Genomic DNA, 7500 nt, shown 5'->3' with positions numbered 1-7500 from the left:
CAACCAGTAAAGCACTTTGATGTTGTATCAGAGGTTACAGGGTCGATCATAAACAAATAGAGGAATTCCCATTGTTACCCAACGCAACTATTTACTCAATTTGCGATGATATATTTAGTAAGTTTTTATCAGTTGTTTATCATCTTCAGGCTAATGTATATTTGTATTCAATTGAATAAAATGATTGTTCGGTGTTCAGGACTGCTCTGTTTCAATTGTGTACTGTTCTACATCATGATCACATACGCTCTTATCTAGCAGGGATTTAACTTATATGGAAATAATCAAAGACAGGATCAATGAAATTCCATCACATTTATATATAAAAAAAGTCACCTAGGATCAGGGTCAAATTGGAAGTAAAAGTACAGAAATTGTTATGTGCAGCATTGGTCAAGTGATATTTTAGTTTTGCAATGTTGTACGACGGTTCTTCAGATATATGATGACTAGATTCACAATACTGGATCCCGTGGGATTATAATAGGTCCTTTAGTACGTCGTGCTTGACGTACGAGGCGACTAAATTGTGCCGCTCTTCGCATGAGGTCTCGAAACCATGGCAGAGTCTCACAACATGTGTCGAGCGATAAAGATCCTCCCCCAGCTCAAAGTCCGTAAGCACCAAGCATAGACCTAAATTTTGCAACCCTTCACCGGTAATGATTCGTCACCATATGAATGCGGGACGTTACACATCATACCACAAACAGCTTTAAGGAGTTCTGATATTGATTACCGTTCATTTTCCTTACTTTCTCCTGCCATATGGCATATACTCAGTTAACATTAACATCGCCATATCAGTTACCACAATTAGTATTTAAAGAATATCATAGAATTCAATAAATACTGATATATCTATGGCCTTGATAAACATTTAATGAATATCATAACATAGCACAATATAAATAAAAGCATATCAATTCCACTTGTCAATCATCGTTTACAGCCAAGAGTTATTCCCCTTACCACACTGCTTACTGATATGACTGGAGTTTATTGATAGATAAATTTATTATACATATTCGTTATGTACAATATATTTCATACATATGTTTAGAACTCTCTACTGATCACGTATTTCTTTGAATATTTCAAGACTTGTCAAGATACATAACATGATACACAAAATACAATAACGAAGGCATTTGTAAATTATTACGCTATACAGAAAAATAGCGACAATACAAGTTTTGGCAAATCCGAACTTCATAATTATATACTTTTTATCAATTTCACTATTTCAAATAAAACCCCCAAACCTGCATCACCTTATCATTACGTTAGCAGGAAATGCTTTAATCTTGTATTGAAGAAAATTGACATGTGCATCATGTCAAAATTGTATCAAAATGCACCAAGAACAATGCTGAAATCGGAGGCTATTGTAATTTGTACCAATAATGATGCTGAAATCAGAGGATATTGAATGATTGATTAAATAATGTTTAACGTCCCTCTCGAGAATATTTCACTCATATGAAGACGTCACCACTGCCGGTGAAGGGCTACAATATTTAGGCCCATGCTCTGCGCTTACGGCTCTTATGCAGGGAGGAATTTTTATCGTGCCACACCTGCTGTGACACGGGGCCTTGGTTTTTGTGGTTTCATCCGAAGGATTACCCCATTTAATCGCCTCTTACGGCAAGCAAGCGATACTGAGGACCTATATGTCAAACTTATACGGTACCAATTTTGATGCACCAGATGCGCATTTCGACAAATAATGTCTCTTCAGTGATGCTCAACCGAAATGTTTGAAATCCGAAATTACTATGAAGTTTTAGAGCTAAATATAGCCAAAAACAGCGTGCCAAAAAAGTGGAGCCAAATTCGTCCAAGGATAAGAGCTATGCATGAGGGAGATAATCCTTAATTTTGAAATGAATTTCTAAATTTTATAACAGCAATTAAATATACATCCGTATTTTCAAGCTAGTAACGAAGTACTTAGCTACTGGGCTGTAGAGACCCTCGGGGACTAACAGTCCACCAGGAGAGGCCTCGACCCAGGGGTCACAATGTCAAACTTATACGGTACCAATTTTGATGGACTAGATGCGCATTTCGACAAATAATGTCTCTTCAGTGATGTTCAACCGAAATGTTTGAAATCCGAAATAACTATAAAGTTTTAGAGCTAAATATAGCCAAAAACAGCGTGCCAAAAAAGTGTAGCCAAATTCGTCCAAGGATAAGAGCTATGCATGAGGGAGATAATCCTTGATTTTGAAATGAATTTCTAAATTTTATAGCAGCAATTAAATATACATCCGTATTGTCAAGCTAGTAACGAAGTACTTAGCTACTGGGCTGTAGAGACCCTCTAACTCAGATCCCCAAGAGAGGCTATTGTAATTTGTACCAAGAACAATGCTGAAATCAGAAGCTATTGTAATTTGTACTAATAATGATTCTGAAAATCAGAGGCTGTTGTAATATGTACCAAAAATAATGCTGAAATCAGAGGCTATCGTAATATGTACCAGGAATGAAGCTGAAATCAGAGGCTATCGTAATATGTACCAGGAATGATGCTGAAATCAGAGGTTATCGTAATATGTACCAGGAATGAAGCTGAAATCAGAGGCTATCGTAATTCAAATAGAATACCGCTACTTTAGTATACCCCTGCAAAGAATACCCCCTATTTATCCGTTTCCGGTTCTGTTACTAGAATGTACATAGCAACGTCAATTCAAAATATGAATTATTGTGCTAACCATTATATCTTTGTCGACTTATTACATATACATGTATAGATTAAGTTGAGAATAAGCGTATACTTTTAAATAGTCAATTAGTTTGAGGAATAAGCTATGGAATTGAGTGTACTTCTACAGGTACACGTGTCTGTGTTGTATCTGTTATATGTTAGATTTAGAGTGGACAGTGTTACAACATTTATAACGACTTGTTAAACATATAGTTCATATAATTAACGGATGTTACTTACCACATTCATACTTAGTTCGTGTAATGCGGGTACTCTATGATTTCAACGTGTACAACAAAACGACATGTCAACCAACATATTTAGACATAGTGCATTATGTCAATCAACATACCTAGACACACTGCATTATGTAAATCAACATTTAAAAACACATTCAATTTTTAAATCACAGTTAATTACATTTCATTCAAGCTTATTCAGTTTCCTCGTCATATTTATTCAATCAATATTTTCTACACGGAGATTGGACATCATCAGACAAGGCCTACTGTAGGTCTCTCATTTCCTTCCTCGTTTTAAAGTTGATGATAAGTGCACTGGGTTATTTATCTTCTGACAAACATGCTGACACAATAAAGGACGCCTCATCACCAGCCACCGCCGCGCTGGTCTAGAGGTTAGGGCATTCGCCCCGCTTGCGTAAGACCGTGGTTCGAATCCCAGCAGCGACAAATTTAAGTCGTTAAAACAAGTAATGACAGTTCCATCGTCAAACAATTCGCCATCGGGTGAAAATGTCACGGGTCCTCGGAAATTACCTTAAAAACGAATGTTCCGTGTCGCAGTACGTGTGACACGCTAACGAACCCTTAATCACACAACAAAGTAAAGTATAAAACTTATACGGTACCAATTTTGATGCACCAGATGCGCATTTCGACAAATAATGTCTCTTCAGTGATGCTCAAGCCGAAATTTTGGAAATCCGAAATAACAGCAAACTTGTAAGAGCTATTTTAGGGGAAAACAGAGTGCCAATAAGTCGAGCCAAATTAACTATAAATACATGCAAAAGACTTTGAAGCTTTTTAAGGTGTATTTCATTTTCTTCACGATTTCAATGGATTTAAATGTAGATATCAGAGTAAACGTTTTTGGTAATAGTGCAAATTAAGGAAATTGTGATGAATAAATACGTCATTTAGCAATTGTAAAACCTGTATACAATATTTTACATATTTCGATTTGATACCTAAATGAGGATATTTTGTCATTTGATGAGTGTGAGAAACTTTCTATAGGGAGGCGTTTATCGTTCTGTTGTAGGCCACTACTTTTAATGATTACATACATAGATCTGCCTGGGTCATTCATCGATATCGATTATAACAGGCTACATACGATAGAGACACCAGGAATATATCAACACGAGGAAGTTCCTGTATCACGTGATCCGATGATGTGTCGTGTCAATCCACAGTGATTTTCCCGGCTACCGGTCGTTCATAAGCTGACTCGAGCTACAAGTAATGACTAACAGTCACCTATTGGAAATATAGTACATCCTATGATATTATAAACTTACCTATCCAATACATTGAATACACATTATTAATCAAACGATATTGAATAGGACATAGCTGATATAGGATGCCATAAATTAATGAATTATAATTATGAATATTTGACCTATATTCAATGAACGCTTAATTTAGAATACAAGTATACTCATTGCAAAACGCGATATAAACTTCGTAAAATGAATGGGGAGCCCAAAGATGAACATTCACTGAGCTGTAGCCTATTAATAATATTGAATCACTAAGGTAAAAACTAGAATCACTCTTGCGTCTACATTTTTTTCACTTCTCCGACACCCGAAATATATATATGTATACCTGTTCTACAGCTAAATATAGAGTTAAAATCAACTCCATGACCGGTAGAGCATAACGATACAAAAATAGTCGATAAATTTATCCTAGAATAACAAATAACGACAACTCCCGGTAAGTCAGAGTAGGCGATAAATTCATAATACAAACATATCTAACATTGATATAATATTGTGATAATGCTTCAACAATCTCAAATCTCTAAAGATGTGCACACAACCACAGAACAAGTCTTTCTGATGCATTTGAATTTGGCATTGAACTAGATCTATATAATTGGTTGTTCGTTTGAACTTCATGAGAATAGTTACATAATCTTAAATATTCAGATTAATCATTATACTACAATGCTCTGCACTGTTTGCCTAGATTTAAAAGATTCCTAATTATGGATATTGAACCTCTATGATATCCCTAAATATGGAGATTGAAATTTTACAAGACCATCTTCATGCAATAATGCCGCATGAAAGACGAAGATACCGAAGAGTGATCAATCTCATGACTCCTATAAACAAAGATCTGGTGTGACGACTAGGAAGGGTCTGGGTTTGCCAAACACGCTAAATGATTGTCTATCACAACCTTAAATTGACTCATGAAAGCTGGTGATAACGAAGAGTTATCAATCTCATAACTCCTATAAGCATTATAAAATAGATGGTTTGATAACCACGGACCCGTAGACACACCAGAGGTGGGATCAGATGTGTAGGAGGAGTAAGCATCCCCTTACTCATATGACTTAAATGCCTTTAAATCATGATTCTCTGCATTCTGACCATGGTACACATTGACCATGTGATATCTGGGCTATTACACTTGAAATCTTATTGTTTGCAGTTTTTTGGTCAGCATAGATATCATGTAGGGACAAACATTTCCCCGCAAATGCTACAAAGACGTGTAGTGAACAAATCCAATATTTCTGTACTTTAACACATGAATAAAAGAAGCTGATCAGGAAGTTTTTGTAAGATATCGAGCACTCCAATAACTGAAGAAAAAGCCGTGAATCTGATTGGCTTTCTATAAAAATTGATTAGCATCAAGGAAATTTTCTTTTCCCAACAAAATCGTATCTCGCACTGACACGAGAAAAAACACCCTCGATTCTGAGTGGTTTTCCATGAAAACTGATAAGTATCAAGGAAGTTTTTTTTTAAGAGAGGGGGATATTTTCTTCAGTTAAACGCTGTAAATAGATATTTGGTCTGTATACAGACAAGAACCCTTGATTTCTAGTGTTTTCTAAGGACGCTGACAAGAATCAAGGAAGTTTTTTTGTTTGGAAGCAAGAAAAATATTTCCTGGACCCAACTTTTCGTAAATAGATTTTGGCATGTATACAGCGTTTTAAAACAGCCTCTACATTTTTGTTTGTGAATTTTAAGAAGAAATGAAAACAAAAAAATAGCATGATTTACTGTGCTTCATTAAAAGATAGACAAAGAGAATTAACATAATTCACTGCGCTTTATTATAAGATACACAATAACAATGAACATGATTTACTATGCTTTATTAAAACATACACAATAAGAATTAACATAATTTAATGTGCTTTATTAAAACATACACAATGACAATTAACATAATTTGCCCGCTTTATTATAACATACACAATTAAAACTAACATAATTTACTGCGCTTTATTATAACATACACAATGGGAATTAACATAATTTATCACACTTTATTATAACATACACAATGCGAATTAACATAATTTACCGTGTTTTATTATAACATTCACAATGAGAATTAACATAATTTATCACGGTTTATTATAACATACACAATAATAATTAACATAATTTATCACGGTTTATTATAACATACACAATGAGAATTAACATAATTCACTGCACTTTATTATAACATTCACAATGAAAATTAACATAATTTACCGCGCTTTATTATAACACACACAATGAGAATTAATAAAATTTACCGTGCTTTATTATAACATACACAATGAGAATTAACATAATTTACCGCGCTTTATTATAACATACACAATGAGAATTAACATAATTTACCGCGCTTTATTATAACATACACAATGAGAATTAATATAATTTACCGCGCTTTATTATAACATACACAATGAGAATTAACATAATTTACCATGCTTTATTATAACATACACAATGAGAATTAACACTGTGCTTAATTATAACACACACAATGAGAATTAACAGAATTTACCGCGCTTTATTATAATATATACAATGAGAATTAACATAATTTAATGTGCTTAATTATAACACACACAATGAGAATTAACATAATATACCACGCTTTAATATAACAGACACAATGAAAATTAACATAGTTTACTGTGCTTTATTATAACAGACACAATGAAAATTAACATAATTTACCGCGCTTTATTATAATATATACAATGAGAATTAACATAATTTACTGTGCTTAATTATAACACACACAATGAAAATTAACATAATTCACTGTGCTTAATTATAACACACACAATGAGAATTAACATAATATACCACGCTTTAATATAACAGACACAATGAAAATTAACATAATTTACTGTGCTTTATTATAATATATACAATGAGAATTAACATAATTCACTGTGCTTAATTATAACACACACAATGAGAATTAACATAATATACCACGCTTTAATATAACAGACACAATGAAAATTAACATAATTCACTGTGCTTAATTATAACACACACAATGAGAATTAACATAATATACCACGCTTTAATATAACAGACACAATGAAAATTAACATAATTTACTGTGCTTTATTATAATATATACAATGAGAATTAACATAATTTATCACACTTTACTATAACATTCACAATGAGAATTAACATAATTTACTGTGCTTTATCATAAGGTGTGTATACAGTGTGATTTTCATAATTTAATGAG

This window comes from Ostrea edulis, chromosome 8 (assembly GCF_947568905.1).
Source record: "Ostrea edulis chromosome 8, xbOstEdul1.1, whole genome shotgun sequence".
Classification (NCBI taxonomy): domain Eukaryota; kingdom Metazoa; phylum Mollusca; class Bivalvia; order Ostreida; family Ostreidae; genus Ostrea; species Ostrea edulis.
Note: the sequence above shows the minus strand (reverse complement) of the source record.